The sequence below is a fragment of the Crinia signifera genome, chromosome 6 (genome assembly GCF_055691185.1).
Source record: "Crinia signifera chromosome 6, ASM5569118v1, whole genome shotgun sequence".
Taxonomy (NCBI): domain Eukaryota; kingdom Metazoa; phylum Chordata; class Amphibia; order Anura; family Myobatrachidae; genus Crinia; species Crinia signifera.
The window spans coordinates 60273614-60299171 of NC_139222.1; the positions used below are offsets into that span (position 1 = coordinate 60273614).

Here is a 25558-nt window from a genome sequence, read left to right on the forward strand (position 1 = left end):
ATCATGTCCTGTAGGTCTTTTTACTTTACCAACACATGATTTTTTTCAGTAAGCCAATACAGTTAGGAAACTTTTGTATTAGCTTACCTGGTGATAGAAGTAGAAGAGGGCAAAAAAGTGCCTGTATTTCATCTACAGCCATACCACATTGGCTAGGCCCAATATCGTCTGATCTTGGAAGCTAAGCAGTGTTGGACCTGGTTAGTACTTGGTTGGGAGACCACCTGGGAACACCAGATGCTGTAGGTTTTTTCACATTACTGGCAAATTGTTTTTATTCTCTAGCTATTTATATTGGAAACTTTTTCTTTTTATTGCCAGCACAGACATTTGGAAGAGGTCAAACAGACACAATAGCCATCACCTAAAGACTTACCACACTGTTTAGGCTCAATTCCAACTGCTTTTGGCAGCTAACAGTGTTGAGCCTCTTTAGTAGTTTAATTTAAGACCCCCTGCTAATATCATGTCCTGTAGGTCTTTTTACATTACCAACACATGATTTTTTTCAGTAAGCCAATACAGTTAGGAAACTTTTTTATTAGCTTACCTGGTGATAGAAGTAGAAGAGGGCAAAAAAGTGCCTGTATTTCACCTACAGCCATACCACATTGGATAGGCCCAATCTCGTCTGTTCTTGGAAGCTAAGCAGTGTTGGGCCTGGTTAGTACTTGGGTGGGAGACCACATGGGAACCACAGGTGCTGTAGGTTTTTTCACATTACAGGCAAATTGTTTTTATTCTCTAGCTATTTATATTGGAAATTTTTTCTTTTTATTGCCAGCACAGACATTTGGAAGAGGTCAAACAGACACAATAGCCATCACCTAAAGACTTACCACACTGTTTAGGCTCAATTCCAACTGCTTTTGGCAGCTAAACAGTGTTGAGCCTCTTTTGTAGTTTAATTTAAGACCCCCTGCTAATATCATGTCCTGTAGGTCTTTTTACATTACCAACACATGATTTTTTTCAGTAAGCCAATACAGTTAGGAAACTTTTGTATTAGCTTACCTGGTGATAGAAGTAGAAGAGGGCAAAAAAGTGGCTTTAACTCACCTACAGCCATACCACATTGGATAGGCCCAATCTCGTCTGATCTTGGAAGCTAAGCAGTGTTGGGCCTGGTTAGTACTTGGGTGGGGGACCACATGGGAACACCAGGTGCTGTAGGTTTTTTCACATTACTGGCAAATTGTTTTTATTCCCTAGCTATTTAAATAGGAAACTTTTTCTTTTTATTGCCAGCACAGACATTTGGAAGAGGTCAAACAGACACAATAGCCATCACCTAAAGACTTACCACACTGTTTAGGCCCAATTCCAACTGCTTTTGGCAGCTAAACAGTGTTGAGCCTCTTTAGTAGTTTAATTTAAGACCCCCTGCTAATATCATGTCCTGTAGGTCTTTTTACATTACCAACACATGATTTTTTTCAGTAAGCCAATACAGTTAGGAAACTTTTGTATTAGCTTACCTGGTGATAGAAGTAGAAGAGGGCAAAAAAGTGCCTTTAACTCACCTACAGCCATACCACATTGGATAGGCCCAATCTCGTCTGATCTTGGAAGCTAAGCAGTGTTGGGCCTGGTTAGTACTTGGGTGGGAGACCACATGGGAACACCAGGTGCTGTAGGTTTTTTCACATTACAGGCAAATTGTTTTTATTCTCTAGCTATTTAAATTGGAAACTTTTTCTTTTTATTGCCAGTACAGACATTTGGAAGAGGTCAAACAGACACAATAGCCATCACCTAAAGACTTACCACACTGTTTAGGCCCAATTCCAACTGCTTTTGGCAGCTAAACAGTGTTGGGCCTCTTTAGTAGTTTAATTTAAGACTCCCTGCTAATATCATGTCCTGTAGGTCTTTTTACATTACCAACACATGATTTTTTTCAGTAAGCCAATACAGTTAGGAAACTTTTTTATTAGCTTACCTGGTGATAGAAGTAGAAGAGGGCAAAAAAGTGCCTGTATCTCACCTACAGCTATACCACATTGGATAGGCCCAATCTCGTCTGATCTTGGAAGCTAAGCAGTGTTGGGCCTGGTTAGTACTTGGGTGGGAGACCACATGGGAACACCAGGTGCTGTAGGTTTTTTCACATTACAGGCAAATTGTTTTTATTCTCTAGCTATTTAAATTGGAAACTTTTTCTTTTAATTGCCAGTACAGACATTTGGAAGAGGTCAAACAGACACAATAGCCATCACCTAAAGACTTACCACACTGTTTAGGCCCAATTCCAACTGCTTTTGGCAGCTAAACAGTGTTGAGCCTTTTTAGTAGTTTAATTTAAGACCCCCTGCTAATATAATGTCCTGTAGGTCTTTTTACATTACCAACACATGATTTTTTTTAAGTAAGCCAATACAGTTAGGAAACTTTTTTATTAGCTTACCTGGTGATAGAAGTAGAAGAGGGCAAAAAAGTGCTTGTATCTCACCTACAGCCATACCACATTGGATAGGCCCAATCTCGTCTGATCTTGGAAGCTAAGCAGTGTTGGGCCTGGTTAGTACTTGGGTGGGAGACCACCTGGGAACACCAGGTGCTGTAGGTTTTTTCACATTACTGGCAAATTATTTTTATTCTCTAGCTATTTAAATTGGAAACTTTTTCTTTTTATTGCCAGCACAGACATTTGGAAGAGGTCAAACAGACACAATAGCCATCACCTAAAGACTTACCACACTGTTTAGGCTCAATTCCAACTGCTTTTGGCAGCTAAACAGTGTTGAGTCTCTTTTGTAGTTTAATTTAAGACCCCCTGCTAATATCATGTCCTGTAGGTCTTTTTACTTTACCAACACATGATTTTTTTCAGTAAGCCAATACAGTTAGGAAACTTTTGTATTAGCTTACCTGGTGATAGAAGTAGAAGAGGGCAAAAAAGTGCCTGTATTTTATCTACAGCCATACCACATTGGCTAGGCCCAATATCGTCTGATCTTGGAAGCTAAGCAGTGTTGGACCTGGTTAGTACTTGGGTGGGAGACCACCTGGGAACACCAGGTGCTGTAGGTTTTTTCACATTACTGGCAAATTGTTTTTATTCTCTAGCTATTTATATTGGAAACTTTTTCTTTTTATTGCCAGCACAGACATTTGGAAGAGGTCAAACAGACACAATAGCCATCACCTAAAGACTTACCACACTGTTTAGGCTCAATTCCAACTGCTTTTGGCAGCTAACAGTGTTGAGCCTCTTTAGTAGTTTAATTTAAGACCCCCTGCTAATATCATGTCCTGTAGGTCTTTTTACATTACCAACACATGATTTTTTTCAGTAAGCCAATACAGTTAGGAAACTTTTTTATTAGCTTACCTGGTGATAGAAGTAGAAGAGGGCAAAAAAGTGCCTTTATTTCACCTACAGCCATACCACATTGGATAGGCCCAATCTCGTCTGTTCTTGGAAGCTAAGCAGTGTTGGGCCTGGTTAGTACTTGGGTGGGAGACCACATGGGAACCCCAGGTGCTGTAGGTTTTTTCACATTACAGGCAAATTGTTTTTATTCTCTAGCTATTTATATTGGAAACTTTTTCTTTTTATTGCCAGCACAGACATTTGGAAGAGGTCAAACAGACACAATAGCCATCACCTAAAGACTTACCACACTGTTTAGGCTCAATTCCAACTGCTTTTGGCAGCTAAACAGTGTTGAGCCTCTTTTGTAGTTTAATTTAAGACCCCCTGCTAATATCATGTCCTGTAGGTCTTTTTACATTACCAACACATGATTTTTTTCAGTAACCCAATACAGTTAGGAAACTTTTGTATTAGCTTACCTGGTGATAGAAGTAGAAGAGGGCAAAAAAGTGGCTTTAACTCACCTACAGCCATACCACATTGGATAGGCCCAATCTCGTCTGATCTTGGAAGCTAAGCAGTGTTGGGCCTGGTTAGTACTTGGGTGGGGGACCACATGGGAACACCAGGTGCTGTAGGTTTTTTCACATTACTGGCAAATTGTTTTTATTCTCTAGCTATTTAAATAGGAAACTTTTTCTTTTTATTGCCAGCACAGACATTTGGAAGAGGTCAAACAGACACAATAGCCATCACCTAAAGACTTACCACACTGTTTAGGCCCAATTCCAACTGCTTTTGGCAGCTAAACAGTGTTGAGCCTCTTTAGTAGTTTAATTTAAGACCCCCTGCTAATATCATGTCCTGTAGGTCTTTTTACATTACCAACACATGATTTTTTTCAGTAAGCCAATACAGTTAGGAAACTTTTGTATTAGCTTACCTGGTGATAGAAGTAGAAGAGGGCAAAAAAGTGCCTTTAACTCACCTACAGCCATACCACATTGGATAGGCCCAATCTCGTCTGATCTTGGAAGCTAAGCAGTGTTGGGCCTGGTTAGTACTTGGGTGGGAGACCACATGGGAACACCAGGTGCTGTAGGTTTTTTCACATTACAGGCAAATTGTTTTTATTCTCTAGCTATTTAAATTGGAAACTTTTTCTTTTTATTGCCAGTACAGACATTTGGAAGAGGTCAAACAGACACAATAGCCATCACCTAAAGACTTACCACACTGTTTAGGCCCAATTCCAACTGCTTTTGGCAGCTAAACAGTGTTGGGCCTCTTTAGTAGTTTAATTTAAGACTCCCTGCTAATATCATGTCCTGTAGGTCTTTTTACATTACCAACACATGATTTTTTTCAGTAAGCCAATACAGTTAGGAAACTTTTTTATTAGCTTACCTGGTGATAGAAGTAGAAGAGGGCAAAAAAGTGCCTGTATCTCACCTACAGCTATACCACATTGGATAGGCCCAATCTCGTCTGATCTTGGAAGCTAAGCAGTGTTGGGCCTGGTTAGTACTTGGGTGGGAGACCACATGGGAACACCAGGTGCTGTAGGTTTTTTCACATTACAGGCAAATTGTTTTTATTCTCTAGCTATTTAAATTGGAAACTTTTTCTTTTAATTGCCAGTACAGACATTTGGAAGAGGTCAAACAGACACAATAGCCATCACCTAAAGACTTACCACACTGTTTAGGCCCAATTCCAACTGCTTTTGGCAGCTAAACAGTGTTGAGCCTCTTTAGTAGTTTAATTTAAGACCCCCTGCTAATATCATGTCCTGTAGGTCTTTTTACATTACCAACACATGATTTTTTTTCAGTAAGCCAATACAGTTAGGAAACTTTTGTATTAGCTTACCTGGTGATAGAAGTAGAAGAGGGCAAAAAAGTGAATTTAACTCACCTACAGCCATACCACATTGGATAGGCCCAATCTCGTCTGATCTTGGAAGCTAAGCAGTGTTGGGCCTGGTTAGTACTTGGGTGGGAGACCACATGGGAACACCAGGTGCTGTAGGTTTTTTCACATTACTGGCAAATTGTTTTTATTCTCTAGCTATTTATATTGGAAACTTTTTCATTTTATTGCCAGCACAGATATTTGGAAGAGGTCAAACAGACACAATAGCCATCACCTAAAGACTTACCACAATGTTTCGGCTCAATTCCAACTGCTTTTGGCAGCAAAACAGTGTTGAGCCTATTTTGTAGTTTAATTTAAGACCCCCTGCTAATATCATGTCCTGTAGGTCTTTTTACATTACCAACACATGATTTTTTTCAGTAAGCCAATACAGTTAGGAAACTTTTGTATTAGCTTACCTGGTAATAGAAGTAGAAGAGGGCAAAAAAGTGGCTTTAACTCACCTACAGCTATACCACATTGGATAGGCCCAATCTCGTCTGATCTTGGAAGCTAAGCAGTGTTGGGCCTGGTTAGTACTTGGGTGGGAGACCACATGGGAACACCAGGTGCTGTAGGTTTTTTCACATAACTGGCAAATTGTTTTTATTCTCTAGCTATTTAAATTGGAAACTTTTTCTTTTTATTGCCAGCACAGACATTTGGAAGAGGTCAAACAGACACAATAGCCATCACCTAAAGACTTACCACACTGTTTAGGCCCAATTCCAACTGCTTTTGGCAGCTAAACAGTGTTGAGCCTCTTTAGTAGTTTAATTTAAGACCCCCTGCTAATATCATGTCCTGTAGGTCTTTTTACATTACCAACACATGATTTTTTTCAGTAAGCCAATACAGTTAGGAAACTTTTGTATTAGCTTACCTGGTGATAGAAGTAGAAGAGGGCAAAAAAGTTAATTTAACTCACCTACAGCCATACCACATTGGATAGGCCCAATCTCGTCTGATCTTGGAAGCTAAGCAGTGTTGGGCCTGGTTAGTACTTGGGTGGGAGACCACATGGGAACACCAGGTGCTGTAGGCTTTTTCACATTACTGGCAAATTGTTTTTATTCTCTAGCTATTTATATTGGAAACTTTTTTCTTTTTATTGCCAGCACAGACATTTGGAAGAGGTCAAACAGACACAATAGCCATCACCTAAAGACTTACCACGATGTTTCGGCTCAATTCCAACTGCTTTTGGCAGCTAAACAGTGTTGAGCCTCTTTTGTGGTTTAATTTGAGACCCCCTGCTAATATCATGTCCTGTAGGTCTTTTTACATTACCAACACATGATTTTTTTCAGTAAGCCAATACAGTTAGGAAACTTTTGTATTAGCTTACCTGGTAACAGAAGTAGAAGAGGGCAAAAAAGTGGCATTAACTCACCTACAGCTATACCACATTGGATAGGCCCAATCTCGTCTGATCTTGGAAGCTAAGCAGTGTTGGGCCTGGTTAGTACTTTGGTGGGAGACCACATGGGAACACCAGGTGCTGTAGGTTTTTTCACATTACTGTCAAATTGTTTTTATTCTCTAGCTATTTAAATTGGAAACTTTTTCTTTTTATTGCCAGCACAGACATTTGGAAGAGGTCAAACAGACACAATAGCCATCACCTAAAGACTTACCACACTGTTTAGGCCCAATTCCAACTGCTTTTGGCAGCTAAACAGTGTTGAGCCTCTTTAGTAGTTTAATTTAAGACCCCCTGCTAATATCATGTCCTGTAGGTCTTTTTACATTACCAACACATGATTTTTTTCAGTAAGCCAAAACAGTTAGGAAACTTTTTTATTAGCTTACCTGGTGATAGAAGTAGAAGAGGGCAAAAAAGTGCCTGTATCTCACCTACAGCTATACCACATTGGATAGGCCCAATCTCGTCTGATCTTGGAAGCTAAGCAGTGTTGGCCCTGGTTAGTACTTGGGTGGGAGACCACATGGGAACACCAGGTGCTGTAGGTTTTTTCACATTACAGGCAAATTGTTTTTATTCTCTAGCTATTTAAATTGGAAACTTTTTCTTTTTATTGCCAGTACAGACATTTGGAAGAGGTCAAACAGACACAATAGCCATCACATAAAGACTTACCACACTGTTTAGGCCCAATTCCAACTGCTTTTGGCAGCTAAACAGTGTTGAGCCTCTTTAGTAGTTTAATTTAAGACCCCCTGCTAATATCATGTCCTGTAGGTCTTTTTACATTACCAACACATGATTTTTTTCAGTAAGCCAATACAGTTAGGAAACTTTTTTATTAGCTTACCTGGTGATAGAAGTAGAAGAGGGCAAAAAAGTGCCCATATTTCACCTACAGCCATACCACATTGGATAGGCCCAATCTCGTCTGTTCTTGGAAGCTAAGCAGTGTTGGGCCTGGTTAGTACTTGGGTGGGAGACCACATGGGAACACCAGGTGCTGTAGGTTTTTTTACATTACAAGCAAATTGTTTTTATTCTCTAGCTATTTAAGTAGGAAACTTTTTCTTTTTATTGCCAGCACAGACATTTGGAAGAGGTCAAACAGACACAATAGCCATCACCTAAAGACTTACCACACTGTTTAGGCCCAATTCTAACTGCTTTTGGCAGCTAAACAGTGTTGAGCCTCTTTAGTAGTTTAATTTAAGACCCCCTGCTAATATCATGTCCTGTAGGTCTTTTTACATTACCAACACATGATTTTTTTTAAGTAAGCCAATACAGTTAGGAAACTTTTTTATTAGCTTACCTGGTGATAGAAGTAGAAGAGGGCAAAAAAGTGCCTGTATCTCACCTACAGCCATACCACATTGGATAGGCCCAATCTCGTCTGATCTTGGAAGCTAAGCAGTGTTGGGCCTAGTTAGTACTTGGGTGGGAGACCACCTGGGAACACCAGGTGCTGTAGGTTTTTTCACATTACTGGCAAATTGTTTTTATTCTCTAGCTATTTAAATTGGAAACTTTTTTCTTTTTATTGCCAGCACAGACATTTGGAAGAGGTCAAACAGACACAATAGCCATCACCTAAAGACTTACCACACTGTTTAGGCTCAATTCCAACTGCTTTTGGCAGCTAAACAGTGTTGAGCCTCTTTTTTTAGTTTAATTTAAGACCCCCTGCTAATATCATGTCCTGTAGGTCTTTTTACTTTACCAACACATGATTTTTTTCAGTAAGCCAATACAGTTAGGAAACTTTTGTATTAGCTTACCTGGTGATAGAAGTAGAAGAGGGCAAAAAAGTGCCTTTATTTCACCTACAGCCATACCACATTGGATAGGCCCAAACTCGTCTGATCTTGGAAGCTAAGCAGTGTTGGGCCTGGTTAGTACTTGGGTGGGAGACCACCTGGGAACACCAGGTGCTGTAGGTTTTTTCACATTACTGGCAAATTGTTTTTATTCTCTAGCTATTTATATTGGAAACTTTTTCTTTTTATTGCCAGCACAGACATTTGGAAGAGGTCAAACAGACACACTAGCCATCACCTAAAGACTTACCACACTGTTTAGGCTCAATTCCAACTGCTTTTGGCAGCTAAACAGTGTTGAGCCTCTTTTGTAGTTTAATTTAAGACCCCCTGCTAATATCATGTCCTGTAGGTCTTTTTACATTACCAACACATGATTTTTTTCAGTAAGCCAATACAGTTAGGAAACTTTTGTATTAGCTTACCTGGTGATAGAAGTAGAAGAGGGCAAAAAAGTGCCTGTATCTCACCTACAGCCATACCACATTGGATCGGCCCAATCTCGTCTGATCTTGGAAGCTAAGCAGTGTTGGGCCTGGTTAGTACTTGGGTGGGAGACCACATGGGAACACCAGGTGCTGTAGGTTTTTTTCACATTACTGGCAAATTGTTTTTATTCTCTAGCTCATTAAATTGGAAACTTTTTCTTTTTATTGCCAGTACAGACATTTGGAAGAGGTCAAACAGACACAATAGCCATCACCTAAAGACTTACCACACTGTTTAGGCCCAATTCCAACTGCTTTTGGCAGCTAAACAGTGTTGAGCCTCTTTAGTAGTTTAATTTAAGACCCCCTGCTAATATCATGTCCTGTAGGTCTTTTTACATTACCAACACATGATTTTTTTCAGTAAGCCAATACAGTTAGGAAACTTTTGTATTAGCTTACCTGGTGATAGAAGTAGAAGAGGGTAAAAAAGTGATTTTAACTCACCTACAGCCATACCACATTGGATAGGCCCAATCTCGTCTGATCTTGGAAGCTAAGCAGTGTTGGGCCTGGTTAGTACTTGGGTGGGAGACCACATGGGAACACCAGGTGCTGTAGGTTTTTTCACATTACTGGCAAATTGTTTTTATTCTCTAGCTATTTATATTGGAAACTTTTTCATTTTATTGCCAGCACAGACATTTGGAAGAGGTCAAACAGACACAATAGCCATCACCTAAAGACTTACCACAATGTTTCGGCTCAATTCCAACTGCTTTTGGCAGCAAAACAGTGTTGAGCCTATTTTGTAGTTTAATTTAAGACCCCCTGCTAATATCATGTCCTGTAGGTCTTTTTACATTACCAACACATGATTTTTTTCAGTAAGCCAATACAGTTAGGAAACTTTTGTATTAGCTTACCTGGTAATAGAAGTAGAAGAGGGCAAAAAAGTGGCTTTAACTCACCTACAGCTATACCACATTGGATAGGCCCAATCTCGTCTGATCTTGGAAGCTAAGCAGTGTTGGGCCTGGTTAGTACTTGGGTGGGAGACCACATGGGAACACCAGGTGCTGTAGGTTTTTTCACATTACTGGCAAATTGTTTTTATTCTCTAGCTATTTAAATTGGAAACTTTTTCTTTTTATTGCCAGAACAGACATTTGGAAGAGGTCAAACAGACACAATAGCCATCACCTAAAGACTTACCACACTGTTTAGGCCCAATTCCAACTGCTTTTGGCAGCTAAACAGTGTTGAGCCTCTTTAGTAGTTTAATTTAAGACCCCCTGCTAATATCATGTCCTGTAGGTCTTTTTACATTACCAACACATGATTTTTTTCAGTAAGCCAATACAGTTAGGAAACTTTTGTATTAGCTTACCTGGTGATAGAAGTAGAAGAGGGCAAAAAAGTGCCTGTATCTCACCTACAGCCATACCACATTGGATAGGCCCAATCTCGTTTTATCTTGGAAGCTAAGCAGTGTTGGGCCTGGTTAGTACTTGGGTGGGAGACCACATGGGAACACCAGGTGCTGTAGGTTTTTTCACATTACTGGCAAATAGTTTTTATTCTCTAGCTCATTAAATTGGAAACTTTTTCTTTTTATTGCCAGTACAGACATTTGGAAGAGGTCAAACAGACACAATAGCCATCACCTAAAGACTTACCACACTGTTTAGGCCCAATTCCAACTGCTTTTGGCAGCTAAACAGTGTTGAGCCTCTTTAGTAGTTTAATTTAAGACCCCCTGCTAATATCATGTCCTGTAGGTCTTTTTACATTACCAACACATGATTTTTTTCAGTAAGCCAATACAGTTAGGAAACTTTTGTATTAGCTTACCTGGTGATAGAAGTAGAAGAGGGCAAAAAAGTTAATTTAACTCACCTACAGCCATACCACATTGGATAGGCCCAATCTCGTCTGATCTTGGAAGCTAAGCAGTGTTGGGCCTGGTTAGTACTTGGGTGGGAGACCACATGGGAACACCAGGTGCTGTAGGTTTTTTCACATTACTGGCAAATTGTTTTTATTCTCTAGCTATTTATATTGGAAACTTTTTCATTTTATTGCCAGCACAGACATTTGGAAGAGGTCAAACAGACACAATAGCCATCACCTAAAGACTTACCACGATGTTTCGGCTCAATTCCAACTGCTTTTGGCAGCTAAACAGTGTTGAGCCTCTTTTGTAGTTTAATTTGAGACCCCCTGCTAATATCATGTCCTGTAGGTCTTTTTACATTACCAACACATGATTTTTTTCAGTAAGCCAATACAGTTAGGAAACTTTTGTATTAGCTTACCTGGTAACAGAAGTAGAAGAGGGCAAAAAAGTGGCATTAACTCACCTACAGCTATACCACATTGGATAGGCCCAATCTCGTCTGATCTTGGAAGCTAAGCAGTGTTGGGCCTGGTTAGTACTTTGGTGGGAGACCACATGGGAACACCAGGTGCTGTAGGTTTTTTCACATTACTGGCAAATTGTTTTTATTCTCTAGCTATTTAAATTGGAAACTTTTTCTTTTTATTGCCAGCACAGACATTTGGAAGAGGTCAAACAGACACAATAGCCATCACCTAAAGACTTACCACACTGTTTAGGCCCAATTCCAACTGCTTTTGGCAGCTAAACAGTGTTGAGCCTCTTTAGTAGTTTAATTTAAGACCCCCTGCTAATATCATGTCCTGTAGGTCTTTTTACATTACCAACACATGATTTTTTTCAGTAAGCCAAAACAGTTAGGAAACTTTTTTATTAGCTTACCTGGTGATAGAAGTAGAAGAGGGCAAAAAAGTGCCTGTATCTCACCTACAGCTATACCACATTGGATAGGCCCAATCTCGTCTGATCTTGGAAGCTAAGCAGTGTTGGCCCTGGTTAGTACTTGGGTGGGAGACCACATGGGAACACCAGGTGCTGTAGGTTTTTTCACATTACAGGCAAATTGTTTTTATTCTCTAGCTATTTAAATTGGAAACTTTTTCTTTTTATTGCCAGTACAGACATTTGGAAGAGGTCAAACAGACACAATAGCCATCACATAAAGACTTACCACACTGTTTAGGCCCAATTCCAACTGCTTTTGGCAGCTAAACAGTGTTGAGCCTCTTTTTTTAGTTTAATTTAAGACCCCCTGCTAATATCATGTCCTGTAGGTCTTTTTACTTTACCAACACATGATTTTTTTCAGTAAGCCAATACAGTTAGGAAACTTTTGTATTAGCTTACCAGGTGATAGAAGTAGAAGAGGGCAAAAAAGTGCCTTTATTTCACCTACAGCCATACCACATTGGATAGGCCCAAACTCGTCTGATCTTGGAAGCTAAGCAGTGTTGGGCCTGGTTAGTACTTGGGTGGGAGACCACCTGGGAACACCAGGTGCTGTAGGTTTTTTCACATTACTGGCAAATTGTTTTTATTCTCTAGCTATTTATATTGGAAACTTTTTCTTTTTATTGCCAGCACAGACATTTGGAAGAGGTCAAACAGACACACTAGCCATCACCTAAAGACTTACCACACTGTTTAGGCTCAATTCCAACTGCTTTTGGCAGCTAAACAGTGTTGAGCCTCTTTTGTAGTTTAATTTAAGACCCCCTGCTAATATCATGTCCTGTAGGTCTTTTTACATTACCAACACATGATTTTTTTCAGTAAGCCAATACAGTTAGGAAACTTTTGTATTAGCTTACCTGGTGATAGAAGTAGAAGAGGGCAAAAAAGTGCCTGTATCTCACCTACAGCCATACCACATTGGATCGGCCCAATCTCGTCTGATCTTGGAAGCTAAGCAGTGTTGGGCCTGGTTAGTACTTGGGTGGGAGACCACATGGGAACACCAGGTGCTGTAGGTTTTTTTCACATTACTGGCAAATTGTTTTTATTCTCTAGCTCATTAAATTGGAAACTTTTTCTTTTTATTGCCAGTACAGACATTTGGAAGAGGTCAAACAGACACAATAGCCATCACCTAAAGACTTACCACACTGTTTAGGCCCAATTCCAACTGCTTTTGGCAGCTAAACAGTGTTGAGCCTCTTTAGTAGTTTAATTTAAGACCCCCTGCTAATATCATGTCCTGTAGGTCTTTTTACATTACCAACACATGATTTTTTTCAGTAAGCCAATACAGTTAGGAAACTTTTGTATTAGCTTACCTGGTGATAGAAGTAGAAGAGGGCAAAAAAGTGAATTTAACTCACCTACAGCCATACCACATTGGATAGGCCCAATCTCGTCTGATCTTGGAAGCTAAGCAGTGTTGGGCCTGGTTAGTACTTGGGTGGGAGACCACATGGGAACACCAGGTGCTGTAGGTTTTTTCACATTACTGGCAAATTGTTTTTATTCTCTAGCTATTTATATTGGAAACTTTTTCATTTTATTGCCAGCACAGACATTTGGAAGAGGTAAAACAGACACAATAGCCATCACCTAAAGACTTACCACAATGTTTCGGCTCAATTCCAACTGCTTTTGGCAGCAAAACAGTGTTGAGCCTATTTTGTAGTTTAATTTAAGACCCCCTGCTAATATCATGTCCTGTAGGTCTTTTTACATTACCAACACATGATTTTTTTCAGTAAGCCAATACAGTTAGGAAACTTTTGTATTAGCTTACCTGGTAATAGAAGTAGAAGAGGGCAAAAAAGTGGCTTTAACTCACCTACAGCTATACCACATTGGATAGGCCCAATCTCGTCTGATCTTGGAAGCTAAGCAGTGTTGGGCCTGGTTAGTACTTGGGTGGGAGACCACATGGGAACACCAGGTGCTGTAGGTTTTTTCACATTACTGGCAAATTGTTTTTATTCTCTAGCTATTTAAATTGGAAACTTTTTCTTTTTATTGCCAGCACAGACATTTGGAAGAGGTCAAACAGACACAATAGCCATCACCTAAAGACTTACCACACTGTTTAGGCCCAATTCCAACTGCTTTTGGCAGCTAAACAGTGTTGAGCCTCTTTAGTAGTTTAATTTAAGACCCCCTGCTAATATCATGTCCTGTAGGTCTTTTTACATTACCAACACATGATTTTTTTCAGTAAGCCAATACAGTTAGGAAACTTTTGTATTAGCTTACCTGGTGATAGAAGTAGAAGAGGGCAAAAAAGTGCCTGTATCTCACCTACAGCCATACCACATTGGATAGGCCCAATCTCGTTTTATCTTGGAAGCTAAGCAGTGTTGGGCCTGGTTAGTACTTGGGTGGGAGACCACATGGGAACACCAGGTGCTGTAGGTTTTTTCACATTACTGGCAAATAGTTTTTATTCTCTAGCTCATTAAATTGGAAACTTTTTCTTTTTATTGCCAGTACAGACATTTGGAAGAGGTCAAACAGACACAATAGCCATCACCTAAAGACTTACCACACTGTTTAGGCCCAATTCCAACTGCTTTTGGCAGCTAAACAGTGTTGAGCCTCTTTAGTAGTTTAATTTAAGACCCCCTGCTAATATCATGTCCTGTAGGTCTTTTTACATTACCAACACATGATTTTTTTCAGTAAGCCAATACAGTTAGGAAACTTTTGTATTAGCTTACCTGGTGATAGAAGTAGAAGAGGGCAAAAAAGTGAATTTAACTCACCTACAGCCATACCACATTGGATAGGCCCAATCTCGTCTGATCTTGGAAGCTAAGCAGTGTTGGGCCTGGTTAGTACTTGGGTGGGAGACCACATGGGAACACCAGGTGCTGTAGGTTTTTTCACATTACTGGCAAATTGTTTTTATTCTCTAGCTATTTATATTGGAAACTTTTTCATTTTATTGCCAGCACAGACATTTGGAAGAGGTCAAACAGACACAATAGCCATCACCTAAAGACTTACCACGATGTTTCGGCTCAATTCCAACTGCTTTTGGCAGCTAAACAGTGTTGAGCCTCTTTTGTAGTTTAATTTGAGACCCCCTGCTAATATCATGTCCTGTAGGTCTTTTTACATTACCAACACATGATTTTTTTCAGTAAGCCAATACAGTTAGGAAACTTTTGTATTAGCTTACCTGGTAACAGAAGTAGAAGAGGGCAAAAAAGTGGCATTAACTCACCTACAGCTATACCACATTGGATAGGCCCAATCTCGTCTGATCTTGGAAGCTAAGCAGTGTTGGGCCTGGTTAGTACTTTGGTGGGAGACCACATGGGAACACCAGGTGCTGTAGGTTTTTTCACATTACTGGCAAATTGTTTTTATTCTCTAGCTATTTAAATTGGAAACTTTTTCTTTTTATTGCCAGCACAGACATTTGGAAGAGGTCAAACAGACACAATAGCCATCACCTAAAGACTTACCACACTGTTTAGGCCCAATTCCAACTGCTTTTGGCAGCTAAACAGTGTTGAGCCTCTTTAGTAGTTTAATTTAAGACCCCCTGCTAATATCATGTCCTGTAGGTCTTTTTACATTACCAACACATGATTTTTTTCAGTAAGCCAATACAGTTAGGAAACTTTTTTATTAGCTTACCTGGTGATAGAAGTAGAAGAGGGCAAAAAAGTGCCCATATTTCACCTACAGCCATACCACATTGGATAGGCCCAATCTCGTCTGTTCTTGGAAGCTAAGCAGTGTTGGGCATGGTTAGTACTTGGGTGGGAGACCACATGGGAGCACCAGGTGCTGTAGGTTTTTTCACATTACAAGCAAATTGTTTTTATTCTCTAGCTATTTAAGTAGGAAACTTTTTCTTTTTATTGCCAGCACAGACATTTGGAAGAGGTCAAACAGACACAATAGCCATCACCTAAAGACTTACCACACTGTTTAGGCCCAATTCTAACTGCTTTTGGCAGCTAAACAGTGTTGAGCCTCTTTAGTAGTTTAATTTAAGACCCCCTGCTAATATCATGTCCTGTAGGTCTTTTTACATTACCAACACATGATTTTTTTCAGTAAGCCAATACAGTTAGGAAACTTTTGTATTAGCTTACCTGGTGATAGAAGTAGAAGAGGGCAAAAAAGTGCCTGTATTTCACCTACAGCCATACCACATTGGATAGGCCCAATCTCGTCTGTTCTTGGAAGCTAAGCAGTGTTGGGCCTGGTTAGTACTTGGGTGGGAGACCACATGGGAACACCAGGTGCTGTAGGTTTTTTCACATTACAGGCAAATTGTTTTTATTCTCTAGCTATTTATATTGGAAACTTTTTCTTTTTATTGCCAGCACAGACATTTGGAAGAGGTCAAACAGACACAATAGCCATCACCTAAAGACTTACCACACTGTTTAGGCTCAATTCCAACTGCTTTTGGCAGCTAACAGTGTTGAGCCTCTTTAGTAGTTTAATTTAAGACCCCCTGCTAATATCATGTCCTGTAGGTCTTTTTACATTACCAACACATGATTTTTTTCAGTAAGCCAATACAGTTAGGAAACTTTTTTATTAGCTTACCTGGTGATAGAAGTAGAAGAGGGCAAAAAAGTGCCTGTATTTCACCTACAGCCATACCACATTGGATAGGCCCAATCTCTTCTGTTCTTGGAAGCTAAGTAGTGTTGGGCCTGGTTAGTACTTGGGTGGGAGACCACATGGGAACACCAGGTGCTGTAGGTTTTTTCACATTACAGGCAAATTGTTTTTATTCTCTAGCTATTTATATTGGAAACTTTTTCTTTTTATTGCCAGCACAGACATTTGGAAGAGGTCAAACAGACACAATAGCCATCACCTAAAGACTTACCACACTGTTTAGGCTCAATTCCAACTGCTTTTGGCAGCTAAACAGTGTTGAGCCTCTTTTGTAGTTTAATTTAAGACCCCCTGCTAATATCATGTCCTGTAGGTCTTTTTACATTACCATCACATGATTTTTTTCAGTAAGCCAATACAGTTAGGAAACTTTTGTATTAGCTTACCTGGTGATAGAAGTAGAAGAGGGCAAAAAAGTGGCTTTAACTCACCTACAGCCATACCACATTGGATAGGCCCAATCTCGTCTGATCTTGGAAGCTAAGCAGTGTTGGGCCTGGTTAGTACTTGGGTGGGGGACCACATGGGGACACCAGGTGCTGTAGGTTTTTTCACATTACTGGCAAATTGTTTTTATTCTCTAGCTATTTAAATAGGAAACTTTTTCTTTTTATTGCCAGCACAGACATTTGGAAGAGGTCAAACAGACACAATAGCCATCACCTAAAGACTTACCACACTGTTTAGGCCCAATTCCAACTGCTTTTGGCAGCTAAACAGTGTTGAGCCTCTTTAGTAGTTTAATTTAAGACCCCCTGCTAATATCATGTCCTGTAGGTCTTTTTACATTACCAACACATGATTTTTTTCAGTAAGCCATTACAGTTAGGAAACTTTTGTATTAGCTTACCTGGTGATAGAAGTAGAAGAGGGCAAAAAAGTGCCTTTAACTCACCTACAGCCATACCACATTGGATAGGCCCAATCTCGTCTGATCTTGGAAGCTAAGCAGTGTTGGGCCTGGTTAGTACTTGGGTGGGAGACCACATGGGAACACCAGGTGCTGTAGGTTTTTTCACATTACTGGCAAATTGTTTTTATTCTCTAGCTATTTAAATTGGAAACTTTTTCTTTTTATTGCCAGCACAGACATTTGGAAGAGGTCAAACAGACACAATAGCCATCACCTAAAGACTTACCACACTGTTTAGGCTCAATTCCAACTGCTTTTGGCAGCTAAACAGTGTTGAGCCTCTTTTTTTAGTTTAATTTAAGACCCCCTGCTAATATCATGTCCTGTAGGTCTTTTTACTTTACCAACACATGATTTTTTTCAGTAAGCCAATACAGTTAGGAAACTTTTGTATTAGCTTACCTGGTGATAGAAGTAGAAGAGGGCAAAAAAGTGCCTTTATTTCACCTACAGCCATACCACATTGGATAGGCCCAAACTCGTCTGATCTTGGAAGCTAAGCAGTGTTGGGCCTGGTTAGTACTTGGGTGGGAGACCACCTGGGAACACCAGGTGCTGTAGGTTTTTTCACATTACTAGCAAATTGTTTTTATTCTCTAGCTATTTATATTGGAAACTTTTTCATTTTATTGCCAGTACAGACATTTGGAAGAGGTCAAACAGACACAATAGCCATCACCTAAAGACTTACCACACTGTTTAGGCCCAATTCCAACTGCTTTTGGCAGCTAAACAGTGTTGAGCCTCTTTAGTAGTTTAATTTAAGACCCCCTGCTAATATCATGTCCTGTAGGTCTTTTTACATTACCAACACATGATTTTTTTCAGTAAGCCAATACAGTTAGGAAACTTTTGTATTAGCTTACCTGGTGATAGAAGTAGAAGAGGGCAAAAAAGTGAATTTAACTCACCTACAGCCATACCACATTGGATAGGCCCAATCTCGTCTGATCTTGGAAGCTAAGCAGTGTTGGGCCTGGTTAGTACTTGGGTGGGAGACCACATGGGAACACCAGGTGCTGTAGGTTTTTTCACATTACTGGCAAATTGTTTTTATTCTCTAGCTATTTATATTGGAAACTTTTTCATTTTATTGCCAGCACAGACATTTGGAAGAGGTCAAACAGACACAATAGCCATCACCTAAAGACTTACCACAATGTTTCGGCTCAATTCCAACTGCTTTTGGCAGCTAAACAGTGTTGAGCCTATTTTGTAGTTTAATTTAAGACCCCCTGCTAATATCATGTCCTGTAGGTCTTTTTACATTACCAACACATGATTTTTTTCAGTAAGCCAATACAGTTAGGAAACTTTTGTATTAGCTTACCTGGTAATAGAAGTAGAAGAGGGCAAAAAAGTGGCTTTAACTCACCTACAGCTATACCACATTGGATAGGCCCAATCTCGTCTGATCTTGGAAGCTAAGCAGTGTTGGGCCTGGTTAGTACTTGGGTGGGAGACCACATGGGAACACCAGGTGCTGTAGGTTTTTTCACATTACTGGCAAGTTGTTTTTATTCTCTAGCTATTTAAATTGGAAACTTTTTCTTTTTATTGCCAGCACAGACATTTGGAAGAGGTCAAACAGACACAATAGCCATCACCTAAAGACTTACCACACTGTTTAGGCCCAATTCCAACTGCTTTTGGCAGCTAAACAGTGTTGAGCCTCTTTAGTAGTTTAATTTAAGACCCCCTGCTAATATCATGTCCTGTAGGTCTTTTTACATTACCAACACATGATTTTTTTCAGTAAGCCAATACAGTTAGGAAACTTTTGTATTAGCTTACCTGGTGATAGAAGTAGAAGAGGGCAAAAAAGTGCCTGTATCTCACCTACAGCCATACCACATTGGATAGGCCCAATCTTGTTTTATCTTTGAAGCTAAGCAGTGTTGGGCCTGGTTAGTACTTGGGTGGGAGACCACATGGGAACACCAGGTGCTGTAGGTTTTTTCACATTACTGGCAAATTGTTTTTATTCTCTAGCTCATTAAATTGGAAACTTTTTCTTTTTATTGCCAGTACAGACATTTGGAAGAGGTCAAACAGACACAATAGCCATCACCTAAAGACTTACCACACTGTTTAGGCCCAATTCCAACTGCTTTTGGCAGCTAAACAGTGTTGAGCCTCTTTAGTAGTTTAATTTAAGACCCCCTGCTAATATCATGTCCTGTAGGTCTTTTTACATTATCAACACATGATTTTTTTCAGTAAGCCAATACAGTTAGGAAACTTTTGTATTAGCTTACCTGGTGATAGAAGTAGAAGAGGGCAAAAAAGTGAATTTAACTCACCTACAGCCATACCACATTGGATAGGCCCAATCTCGTCTGATCTTGGAAGCTAAGCAGTGTTGGGCCTGGTTAGTACTTGGGTGGGAGACCACATGGGAACACCAGGTGCTGTAGGTTTTTTCACATTACTGGCAAATTGTTTTTATTCTCTAGCTATTTATATTGGAAACTTTTTCATTTTATTGCCAGCACAGACATTTGGAAGAGGTCAAACAGACACAATAGCCATCACCTAAAGACTTACCACGATGTTTCGGCTCAATTCCAACTGCTTTTGGCAGCTAAACAGTGTTGAGCCTCTTTTGTAGTTTAATTTGAGACCCCCTGCTAATATCATGTCCTGTAGGTCTTTTTACATTACCAACACATGATTTTTTTCAGTAAGCCAATACAGTTAGGAAACTTTTGTATTAGCTTACCTGGTAACAGAAGTAGAAGAGGGCAAAAAAGTGGCATTAACTCACCTACAGCTATACCACATTGGATAGGCCCAATCTCGTCTGATCGTGGAAGCTAAGCAGTGTTGGGCCTGGTTAGTACTTGGGTGGGAGACCACATGGGAACACCAGGTGCTGTAGGTTTTTTCACATTACTGGCAAATTGTTTTTATTCTCTAGCTATTTAAATTGGAAACTTTTTCTTTTTATTGCCAGCACAGACATTTGAAAGAGGTCAAACAGACACAATAGCCATCACCTAAAGACTTACCACACTGTTTAGGCCCAATTCCAACTGCTTTTGGCAGCTAAACAGTGTTGAGCCTCTTTAGTAGTTTAATTTAAGACCCCCTGCTAATATCATGTCCTGTAGGTCTTTTTACATTACCAACACATGATTTTTTTCAGTAAGCCAAAACAGTTAGGAAACTTTTTTATTAGCTTACCTGGTGATAGAAGTAGAAGAGGGCAAAAAAGTGCCTGTATCTCACCTACAGCTATACCACATTGGATAGGCCCAATCTCGTCTGATCTTGGAAGCTAAGCAGTGTTGGCCCTGGTTAGTACTTGGGTGGGAGACCACATGGGAACACCAGGTGCTGTAGGCTTTTTCACATTACAGGCAAATTGTTTTTATTCTCTAGCTATTTAAATTGGAAACTTTTTCTTTTTATTGCCAGTACAGATATTTGGAAGAGGTCAAACAGACACAATAGCCATCACATAAAGACTTACCACACTGTTTAGGCCCAATTCCAACTGCTTTTGGCAGCTAAACAGTGTTGAGCCTCTTTAGTAGTTTAATTTAAGACCCCCTGCTAATATCATGTCCTGTAGGTCTTTTTACATTACCAACACATGATTTTTTTCAGTAAGCCAATACAGTTAGGAAACTTTTTTATTAGCTTACCTGGTGATAGAAGTAGAAGAGGGCAAAAAAGTGCCCATATTTCACCTACAGCCATACCACATTGGATAGGCCCAATCTCGTCTGTTCTTGGAAGCTAAGCAGTGTTGGGCCTGGTTAGTACTTGGGTGGGAGACCACATGGGAACACCAGGTGCTGTAGGTTTTTTCACATTACAAGCAAATTGTTTTTATTCTCTAGCTATTTAAGTAGGAAACTTTTTCTTTTTATTGCCAGCACAGACATTTGGAAGAGGTCAAACAGACACAATAGCCATCACCTAAAGACTTACCACACTGTTTAGGCCCAATTCTAACTGCTTTTGGCAGCTAAACAGTGTTGAGCCTCATTAGTAGTTTAATTTAAGACCCCCTGCTAATATCATGTCCTGTAGGTCTTTTTACATTACCAACACATGATTTTTTTCAGTAAGCCAATACAGTTAGGAAACTTTTGTATTAGCTTAGCTGGTGATAGAAGTAGAAGAGGGCAAAAAAATGCAGTTAATTCACCTACAGCCATACCACATTGGATAGGCCCAATCTCGTCTGATCTTAGAAGCTAAGCAGTGTTGGGCCTGGTTAGTACTTGGGTGGGAGACCACATGGGAACACCAGGTGCTGTAGGTTTTTTCACATTACTGGCAAATTGTTTTTATTCTCTAGCTATTTAAATTGGAAACTTTATCTTTTTATTGCTAGCACAGACATTTGGAAGAGGTCAAACAGACACAATAGCCATCACCTAAAGACTTACCAAACTGTTTAGGCCCAATTCCAACTGCTTTTGGCAGCTAAACAGTGTTGAGCCTCTTTAGTAGTTTAATTTAAGACCCTCTGCTAATATCATGTCCTGTAGGTCTTTTTACATTACCAACACATGATTTTTTTCAGTAAGCCAATACAGTTAGGAAACTTTTTTATTAGCTTACCTGGTGATAGAAGTAGAAGAGGGCAAAAAAGTGCCTGTATCTCAACTACAGCCATACCACATTGGATAGGCCCAATCTCGTCTGATCTTGGAAGCCAAGTAGTGTTGGGTCTGGTTAGTACTTGGGTGGGAGACCACATGGGAACACCAGGTGCTGTAGGTTTTTTCACATTACAGGCAAATTGTTTTTATTCTCTAGCTATTTAAATTGGAAACTTTTTCTTTTTATTGCCAGCACAGACATTTGGAAGAGGTCAAACAGACACAATAGCCATCACCTAAAGACTTACCAAACTGTTTAGGCCCAATTCCAACTGCTTTTGGCAGCTAAACAGTGTTGAGCCTCTTTAGTAGTTTAATTTAAGACCCCCTGCTAATATCATGTCCTGTAGGTCTTTTTGCATTACCAACACATGATTTTTTTCAGTAAGCCAATACAGTTAGGAAACTTTTTTATTAGCTTACCTGGTGATAGAAGTAGAAGAGGGCAAAAAAGTGCCTATGTCTCAACTACAGCCATACCACATTGGATAGGCCCAATCTCATCTGATCTTGGAAGCTAAGAAGTGTTGGGCCTGGTTAGTACTTGGGTGGGAGACCACATGGGAACACCAGGTGCTTTAGGTTTTTTCACATTAAAGGCAAATTGTTTTTATTCTCTAGCTATTTAAATTGAAAACTTTTTCTTTTTATTGCCAGTACAGACATTTGGAAGAGGTCAAACAGACACAATAGCCATCACCTAAAGACTTACCACACTGTTTAGGCCCAATTCCAACTGCTTTTGGCAGCTAAACAGTGTTGGGCCTCTTTAGTAGTTTAATTTAAGACTCCCTGCTAATATCATGTCCTGTAGGTCTTTTTACATTACCAACACATGATTTTTTTCAGTAAGCCAATACAGTTAGGAAACTTTTTTATTAGCTTACCTGGTGATAGAAGTAGAAGAGGGCAAAAAAAGTGCCTGTATCTCACCTACAGCCATACCACATTGGATAGGCCCAATCTCGTCTGATCTTGGAAGCTAAGCAGTGTTGGGCCTGGTTAGTACTTGGGTGGGAGACCACATGGGAACACCAGGTGCTGTAGTTTTGTTCACATTACAGTCAAATTGTTTTTATTCTCTAGCTATTTAAATTGGAAACTTTTTCTTTTTATTGCCAGTACAGACATTTGGAAGAGGTCAAACAGACACAATAGCCATCACCTAAAGACTTGCCACACAGTTTAGGCCCAATTCCAACTGCTTTTGGCAGCTAAACAGTGTTGAGCCTGTTTAGTAGTTTAATTTAAGACCCCCTGCTAATATCATGTCCTGTAGGTCTTTTTACTTTACCAACACATGATTTTTTTCAGTAAGCCAATACAGAGTGGAAACTTTTGTATTAGCTTACCTGGTGATAAAAGTAGAAGAGGGCAAAAAAGTGCCTGTATCTCACCTACAGCCATACCACATTGGATAGGCCCAATCTCATCTGATCTTGGAAGCTAAGCAGTGATGGGCCTGGTTAGTACTTGGGTGGGAGACCACCTGGGAACACCAGGTGCTGTAAGTTTTTTCACATTACTGGCAAATTGTTTTTATTCTCTAGCTATTTATATTGGAAACTTTTTCTTTTTATTGCCAGCACAGACATTTGGAAGAGGTCAAACAGACACACTAGCCATCACCTAAAGACTTACCACACTGTTTCGGCTCAATTCCAACTGCTTTTGGCAGCTAAACAGTGTTGAGCCTCTTTTGTAGTTTAATTTAAGACCCCCTGCTAATATCATGTCCTGTAGGTCTTTTTACATTACCAACACATGATTTTTTTCAGTAAGCCAATACGGTTAGGAAACTTTTGTATTAGCTTACCTGGTGATAGAAGTAGAAGAGGGCAAAAAAGTGCCTGTATCTCACCTACAGCCATACCACATTGGATAGGCCCAATCTCGTCTGATCTTGGAAGCTAAGCAGTGTTGGGCCTGGTTAGTACTTGGGTGGGAGACCACCTGGGAACACCAGGTGCTGTAAGTTTTTTCACATTACTGGCAAATTGTTTTTATTCTCTAGCTATTTATATTGGAAACTTTTTCTTTTTATTGCCAGCACAGACATTTGGAAGAGGTCAAACAGACACACTAGCCATCACCTAAAGACTTACCACACTGTTTTGGCTCAATTCCAACTGCTTTTGGCAGCTAAACAGTGTTGAGCCTCTTTTGTAGTTTAATTTAAGACCCCCTGCTAATATCATGTCCTGTAGGTCTTTTTACATTACCATCACATGATTTTTTTCAGTAAGCCAATACAGTTAGGAAACTTTTGTATTAGCTTACCTGGTGATAGAAGTAGAAGAGGGCAAAAAAGTGGCTTTAACTCACCTACAGCCATACCACATTGGATAGGCCCAATCTCGTCTGATCTTGGAAGCTAAGCAGTGTTGGGCCTGGTTAGTACTTGGGTGGGGGACCACATGGGGACACCAGGTGCTGTAGGTTTTTTCACATTACTGGCAAATTGTTTTTATTCTCTAGCTATTTAAATAGGAAACTTTTTCTTTTTATTGCCAGCACAGACATTTGGAAGAGGTCAAACAGACACAATAGCCATCACCTAAAGACTTACCACACTGTTTAGGCCCAATTCCAACTGCTTTTGGCAGCTAAACAGTGTTGAGCCTCTTTAGTAGTTTAATTTAAGACCCCCTGCTAATATCATGTCCTGTAGGTCTTTTTACATTACCAACACATGATTTTTTTCAGTAAGCCATTACAGTTAGGAAACTTTTGTATTAGCTTACCTGGTGATAGAAGTAGAAGAGGGCAAAAAAGTGCCTTTAACTCACCTACAGCCATACCACATTGGATAGGCCCAATCTCGTCTGATCTTGGAAGCTAAGCAGTGTTGGGCCTGGTTAGTACTTGGGTGGGAGACCACATGGGAACACCAGGTGCTGTAGGTTTTTTCACATTACTGGCAAATTGTTTTTATTCTCTAGCTATTTAAATTGGAAACTTTTTCTTTTTATTGCCAGCACAGACATTTGGAAGAGGTCAAACAGACACAATAGCCATCACCTAAAGACTTACCACACTGTTTAGGCTCAATTCCAACTGCTTTTGGCAGCTAAACAGTGTTGAGCCTCTTTTTTTAGTTTAATTTAAGACCCCCTGCTAATATCATGTCCTGTAGGTCTTTTTACTTTACCAACACATGATTTTTTTCAGTAAGCCAATACAGTTAGGAAACTTTTGTATTAGCTTACCTGGTGATAGAAGTAGAAGAGGGCAAAAAAGTGCCTTTATTTCACTTACAGCCATACCACATTGGATAGGCCCAAACTCGTCTGATCTTGGAAGCTAAGCAGTGTTGGGCCTGGTTAGTACTTGGGTGGGAGACCACCTGGGAACACCAGGTGCTGTAGGTTTTTTCACATTACTAGCAAATTGTTTTTATTCTCTAGCTATTTATATTGGAAACTTTTTCATTTTATTGCCAGTACAGACATTTGGAAGAGGTCAAACAGACACAATAGCCATCACCTAAAGACTTACCACACTGTTTAGGCCCAATTCCAACTGCTTTTGGCAGCTAAACAGTGTTGAGCCTCTTTAGTAGTTTAATTTAAGACCCCCTGCTAATATCATGTCCTGTAGGTCTTTTTACATTAC

At 39.9% G+C, this 25558-nt stretch overlaps 48 non-coding genes and 7 pseudogenes across 48 annotated transcripts; all 55 read left to right on the plus strand.

Moving 5' to 3' along the window:
• Window positions 1–130: 130 nt before the first annotated feature.
• On the plus strand, window positions 131–249 carry LOC146011431 (5S ribosomal RNA; annotated as a pseudogene).
• A 344-nt stretch (window positions 250–593) lies between these two features.
• Window positions 594–712, plus strand: LOC146017381 (5S ribosomal RNA). The gene has a single exon (XR_014450256.1). It is a non-coding gene; the product is annotated as a 5S ribosomal RNA (ribosomal RNA).
• Window positions 713–1057: 345 nt separating this feature from the next.
• LOC146014011 (5S ribosomal RNA) lies at window positions 1058–1176 on the plus strand. The gene has a single exon (XR_014446971.1). It is a non-coding gene; the product is annotated as a 5S ribosomal RNA (ribosomal RNA).
• A 345-nt stretch (window positions 1177–1521) lies between these two features.
• Window positions 1522–1640, plus strand: LOC146013466 (5S ribosomal RNA). Its single transcript, XR_014446441.1, has one exon. It is a non-coding gene; the product is annotated as a 5S ribosomal RNA (ribosomal RNA).
• Window positions 1641–1985: 345 nt separating this feature from the next.
• Window positions 1986–2104, plus strand: LOC146014477 (5S ribosomal RNA). Its single transcript, XR_014447430.1, has one exon. It is a non-coding gene; the product is annotated as a 5S ribosomal RNA (ribosomal RNA).
• A 346-nt stretch (window positions 2105–2450) lies between these two features.
• LOC146015889 (5S ribosomal RNA) lies at window positions 2451–2569 on the plus strand. The gene has a single exon (XR_014448796.1). It is a non-coding gene; the product is annotated as a 5S ribosomal RNA (ribosomal RNA).
• Window positions 2570–2914: 345 nt separating this feature from the next.
• Window positions 2915–3033, plus strand: LOC146011046 (5S ribosomal RNA; annotated as a pseudogene).
• Window positions 3034–3377: 344 nt separating this feature from the next.
• On the plus strand, window positions 3378–3496 carry LOC146016230 (5S ribosomal RNA). Its single transcript, XR_014449127.1, has one exon. It is a non-coding gene; the product is annotated as a 5S ribosomal RNA (ribosomal RNA).
• Window positions 3497–3841: 345 nt separating this feature from the next.
• Window positions 3842–3960, plus strand: LOC146014012 (5S ribosomal RNA). The gene has a single exon (XR_014446972.1). It is a non-coding gene; the product is annotated as a 5S ribosomal RNA (ribosomal RNA).
• A 345-nt stretch (window positions 3961–4305) lies between these two features.
• On the plus strand, window positions 4306–4424 carry LOC146013467 (5S ribosomal RNA). Its single transcript, XR_014446442.1, has one exon. It is a non-coding gene; the product is annotated as a 5S ribosomal RNA (ribosomal RNA).
• A 345-nt stretch (window positions 4425–4769) lies between these two features.
• Window positions 4770–4888, plus strand: LOC146014478 (5S ribosomal RNA). The gene has a single exon (XR_014447431.1). It is a non-coding gene; the product is annotated as a 5S ribosomal RNA (ribosomal RNA).
• A 346-nt stretch (window positions 4889–5234) lies between these two features.
• On the plus strand, window positions 5235–5353 carry LOC146013468 (5S ribosomal RNA). Its single transcript, XR_014446443.1, has one exon. It is a non-coding gene; the product is annotated as a 5S ribosomal RNA (ribosomal RNA).
• A 345-nt stretch (window positions 5354–5698) lies between these two features.
• Window positions 5699–5817, plus strand: LOC146014480 (5S ribosomal RNA). The gene has a single exon (XR_014447433.1). It is a non-coding gene; the product is annotated as a 5S ribosomal RNA (ribosomal RNA).
• Window positions 5818–6162: 345 nt separating this feature from the next.
• On the plus strand, window positions 6163–6281 carry LOC146014798 (5S ribosomal RNA). The gene has a single exon (XR_014447741.1). It is a non-coding gene; the product is annotated as a 5S ribosomal RNA (ribosomal RNA).
• A 346-nt stretch (window positions 6282–6627) lies between these two features.
• Window positions 6628–6746, plus strand: LOC146014918 (5S ribosomal RNA). Its single transcript, XR_014447858.1, has one exon. It is a non-coding gene; the product is annotated as a 5S ribosomal RNA (ribosomal RNA).
• A 345-nt stretch (window positions 6747–7091) lies between these two features.
• On the plus strand, window positions 7092–7210 carry LOC146016997 (5S ribosomal RNA). Its single transcript, XR_014449873.1, has one exon. It is a non-coding gene; the product is annotated as a 5S ribosomal RNA (ribosomal RNA).
• Window positions 7211–7555: 345 nt separating this feature from the next.
• Window positions 7556–7674, plus strand: LOC146015664 (5S ribosomal RNA). The gene has a single exon (XR_014448578.1). It is a non-coding gene; the product is annotated as a 5S ribosomal RNA (ribosomal RNA).
• A 346-nt stretch (window positions 7675–8020) lies between these two features.
• LOC146015384 (5S ribosomal RNA) lies at window positions 8021–8139 on the plus strand. The gene has a single exon (XR_014448307.1). It is a non-coding gene; the product is annotated as a 5S ribosomal RNA (ribosomal RNA).
• A 347-nt stretch (window positions 8140–8486) lies between these two features.
• LOC146014808 (5S ribosomal RNA) lies at window positions 8487–8605 on the plus strand. Its single transcript, XR_014447751.1, has one exon. It is a non-coding gene; the product is annotated as a 5S ribosomal RNA (ribosomal RNA).
• A 345-nt stretch (window positions 8606–8950) lies between these two features.
• Window positions 8951–9069, plus strand: LOC146014560 (5S ribosomal RNA). Its single transcript, XR_014447510.1, has one exon. It is a non-coding gene; the product is annotated as a 5S ribosomal RNA (ribosomal RNA).
• A 346-nt stretch (window positions 9070–9415) lies between these two features.
• On the plus strand, window positions 9416–9534 carry LOC146013469 (5S ribosomal RNA). The gene has a single exon (XR_014446444.1). It is a non-coding gene; the product is annotated as a 5S ribosomal RNA (ribosomal RNA).
• A 345-nt stretch (window positions 9535–9879) lies between these two features.
• On the plus strand, window positions 9880–9998 carry LOC146014481 (5S ribosomal RNA). The gene has a single exon (XR_014447434.1). It is a non-coding gene; the product is annotated as a 5S ribosomal RNA (ribosomal RNA).
• A 345-nt stretch (window positions 9999–10343) lies between these two features.
• Window positions 10344–10462, plus strand: LOC146010309 (5S ribosomal RNA). The gene has a single exon (XR_014444823.1). It is a non-coding gene; the product is annotated as a 5S ribosomal RNA (ribosomal RNA).
• A 345-nt stretch (window positions 10463–10807) lies between these two features.
• Window positions 10808–10926, plus strand: LOC146013470 (5S ribosomal RNA). The gene has a single exon (XR_014446445.1). It is a non-coding gene; the product is annotated as a 5S ribosomal RNA (ribosomal RNA).
• A 345-nt stretch (window positions 10927–11271) lies between these two features.
• On the plus strand, window positions 11272–11390 carry LOC146014919 (5S ribosomal RNA). Its single transcript, XR_014447859.1, has one exon. It is a non-coding gene; the product is annotated as a 5S ribosomal RNA (ribosomal RNA).
• Window positions 11391–11735: 345 nt separating this feature from the next.
• Window positions 11736–11854, plus strand: LOC146016998 (5S ribosomal RNA). The gene has a single exon (XR_014449874.1). It is a non-coding gene; the product is annotated as a 5S ribosomal RNA (ribosomal RNA).
• A 346-nt stretch (window positions 11855–12200) lies between these two features.
• Window positions 12201–12319, plus strand: LOC146014809 (5S ribosomal RNA). The gene has a single exon (XR_014447752.1). It is a non-coding gene; the product is annotated as a 5S ribosomal RNA (ribosomal RNA).
• A 345-nt stretch (window positions 12320–12664) lies between these two features.
• On the plus strand, window positions 12665–12783 carry LOC146014561 (5S ribosomal RNA). Its single transcript, XR_014447511.1, has one exon. It is a non-coding gene; the product is annotated as a 5S ribosomal RNA (ribosomal RNA).
• Window positions 12784–13129: 346 nt separating this feature from the next.
• On the plus strand, window positions 13130–13248 carry LOC146013471 (5S ribosomal RNA). Its single transcript, XR_014446446.1, has one exon. It is a non-coding gene; the product is annotated as a 5S ribosomal RNA (ribosomal RNA).
• A 345-nt stretch (window positions 13249–13593) lies between these two features.
• LOC146014482 (5S ribosomal RNA) lies at window positions 13594–13712 on the plus strand. Its single transcript, XR_014447435.1, has one exon. It is a non-coding gene; the product is annotated as a 5S ribosomal RNA (ribosomal RNA).
• Window positions 13713–14057: 345 nt separating this feature from the next.
• Window positions 14058–14176, plus strand: LOC146010310 (5S ribosomal RNA). Its single transcript, XR_014444824.1, has one exon. It is a non-coding gene; the product is annotated as a 5S ribosomal RNA (ribosomal RNA).
• Window positions 14177–14521: 345 nt separating this feature from the next.
• LOC146013472 (5S ribosomal RNA) lies at window positions 14522–14640 on the plus strand. Its single transcript, XR_014446447.1, has one exon. It is a non-coding gene; the product is annotated as a 5S ribosomal RNA (ribosomal RNA).
• Window positions 14641–14985: 345 nt separating this feature from the next.
• Window positions 14986–15104, plus strand: LOC146014920 (5S ribosomal RNA). Its single transcript, XR_014447860.1, has one exon. It is a non-coding gene; the product is annotated as a 5S ribosomal RNA (ribosomal RNA).
• Window positions 15105–15449: 345 nt separating this feature from the next.
• LOC146010741 (5S ribosomal RNA) lies at window positions 15450–15568 on the plus strand (annotated as a pseudogene).
• A 345-nt stretch (window positions 15569–15913) lies between these two features.
• On the plus strand, window positions 15914–16032 carry LOC146015665 (5S ribosomal RNA). The gene has a single exon (XR_014448579.1). It is a non-coding gene; the product is annotated as a 5S ribosomal RNA (ribosomal RNA).
• A 344-nt stretch (window positions 16033–16376) lies between these two features.
• LOC146017625 (5S ribosomal RNA) lies at window positions 16377–16495 on the plus strand. The gene has a single exon (XR_014450491.1). It is a non-coding gene; the product is annotated as a 5S ribosomal RNA (ribosomal RNA).
• Window positions 16496–16840: 345 nt separating this feature from the next.
• LOC146016564 (5S ribosomal RNA) lies at window positions 16841–16959 on the plus strand. The gene has a single exon (XR_014449452.1). It is a non-coding gene; the product is annotated as a 5S ribosomal RNA (ribosomal RNA).
• A 345-nt stretch (window positions 16960–17304) lies between these two features.
• LOC146013473 (5S ribosomal RNA) lies at window positions 17305–17423 on the plus strand. The gene has a single exon (XR_014446448.1). It is a non-coding gene; the product is annotated as a 5S ribosomal RNA (ribosomal RNA).
• A 346-nt stretch (window positions 17424–17769) lies between these two features.
• LOC146014810 (5S ribosomal RNA) lies at window positions 17770–17888 on the plus strand. The gene has a single exon (XR_014447753.1). It is a non-coding gene; the product is annotated as a 5S ribosomal RNA (ribosomal RNA).
• Window positions 17889–18233: 345 nt separating this feature from the next.
• LOC146013474 (5S ribosomal RNA) lies at window positions 18234–18352 on the plus strand. The gene has a single exon (XR_014446449.1). It is a non-coding gene; the product is annotated as a 5S ribosomal RNA (ribosomal RNA).
• Window positions 18353–18697: 345 nt separating this feature from the next.
• On the plus strand, window positions 18698–18816 carry LOC146014483 (5S ribosomal RNA). Its single transcript, XR_014447436.1, has one exon. It is a non-coding gene; the product is annotated as a 5S ribosomal RNA (ribosomal RNA).
• A 345-nt stretch (window positions 18817–19161) lies between these two features.
• LOC146011411 (5S ribosomal RNA) lies at window positions 19162–19280 on the plus strand (annotated as a pseudogene).
• A 345-nt stretch (window positions 19281–19625) lies between these two features.
• Window positions 19626–19744, plus strand: LOC146013476 (5S ribosomal RNA). The gene has a single exon (XR_014446451.1). It is a non-coding gene; the product is annotated as a 5S ribosomal RNA (ribosomal RNA).
• Window positions 19745–20089: 345 nt separating this feature from the next.
• LOC146017336 (5S ribosomal RNA) lies at window positions 20090–20208 on the plus strand. The gene has a single exon (XR_014450212.1). It is a non-coding gene; the product is annotated as a 5S ribosomal RNA (ribosomal RNA).
• Window positions 20209–20553: 345 nt separating this feature from the next.
• LOC146010480 (5S ribosomal RNA) lies at window positions 20554–20672 on the plus strand (annotated as a pseudogene).
• A 345-nt stretch (window positions 20673–21017) lies between these two features.
• LOC146015666 (5S ribosomal RNA) lies at window positions 21018–21136 on the plus strand. The gene has a single exon (XR_014448580.1). It is a non-coding gene; the product is annotated as a 5S ribosomal RNA (ribosomal RNA).
• Window positions 21137–21481: 345 nt separating this feature from the next.
• On the plus strand, window positions 21482–21600 carry LOC146016110 (5S ribosomal RNA). Its single transcript, XR_014449011.1, has one exon. It is a non-coding gene; the product is annotated as a 5S ribosomal RNA (ribosomal RNA).
• A 345-nt stretch (window positions 21601–21945) lies between these two features.
• On the plus strand, window positions 21946–22064 carry LOC146011031 (5S ribosomal RNA; annotated as a pseudogene).
• Window positions 22065–22409: 345 nt separating this feature from the next.
• On the plus strand, window positions 22410–22528 carry LOC146011054 (5S ribosomal RNA; annotated as a pseudogene).
• A 346-nt stretch (window positions 22529–22874) lies between these two features.
• LOC146014839 (5S ribosomal RNA) lies at window positions 22875–22993 on the plus strand. Its single transcript, XR_014447781.1, has one exon. It is a non-coding gene; the product is annotated as a 5S ribosomal RNA (ribosomal RNA).
• A 345-nt stretch (window positions 22994–23338) lies between these two features.
• LOC146015362 (5S ribosomal RNA) lies at window positions 23339–23457 on the plus strand. Its single transcript, XR_014448286.1, has one exon. It is a non-coding gene; the product is annotated as a 5S ribosomal RNA (ribosomal RNA).
• A 345-nt stretch (window positions 23458–23802) lies between these two features.
• On the plus strand, window positions 23803–23921 carry LOC146015101 (5S ribosomal RNA). The gene has a single exon (XR_014448032.1). It is a non-coding gene; the product is annotated as a 5S ribosomal RNA (ribosomal RNA).
• A 345-nt stretch (window positions 23922–24266) lies between these two features.
• On the plus strand, window positions 24267–24385 carry LOC146016565 (5S ribosomal RNA). The gene has a single exon (XR_014449453.1). It is a non-coding gene; the product is annotated as a 5S ribosomal RNA (ribosomal RNA).
• A 345-nt stretch (window positions 24386–24730) lies between these two features.
• Window positions 24731–24849, plus strand: LOC146013477 (5S ribosomal RNA). Its single transcript, XR_014446452.1, has one exon. It is a non-coding gene; the product is annotated as a 5S ribosomal RNA (ribosomal RNA).
• Window positions 24850–25195: 346 nt separating this feature from the next.
• Window positions 25196–25314, plus strand: LOC146015955 (5S ribosomal RNA). The gene has a single exon (XR_014448861.1). It is a non-coding gene; the product is annotated as a 5S ribosomal RNA (ribosomal RNA).
• Window positions 25315–25558: the final 244 nt, after the last annotated feature.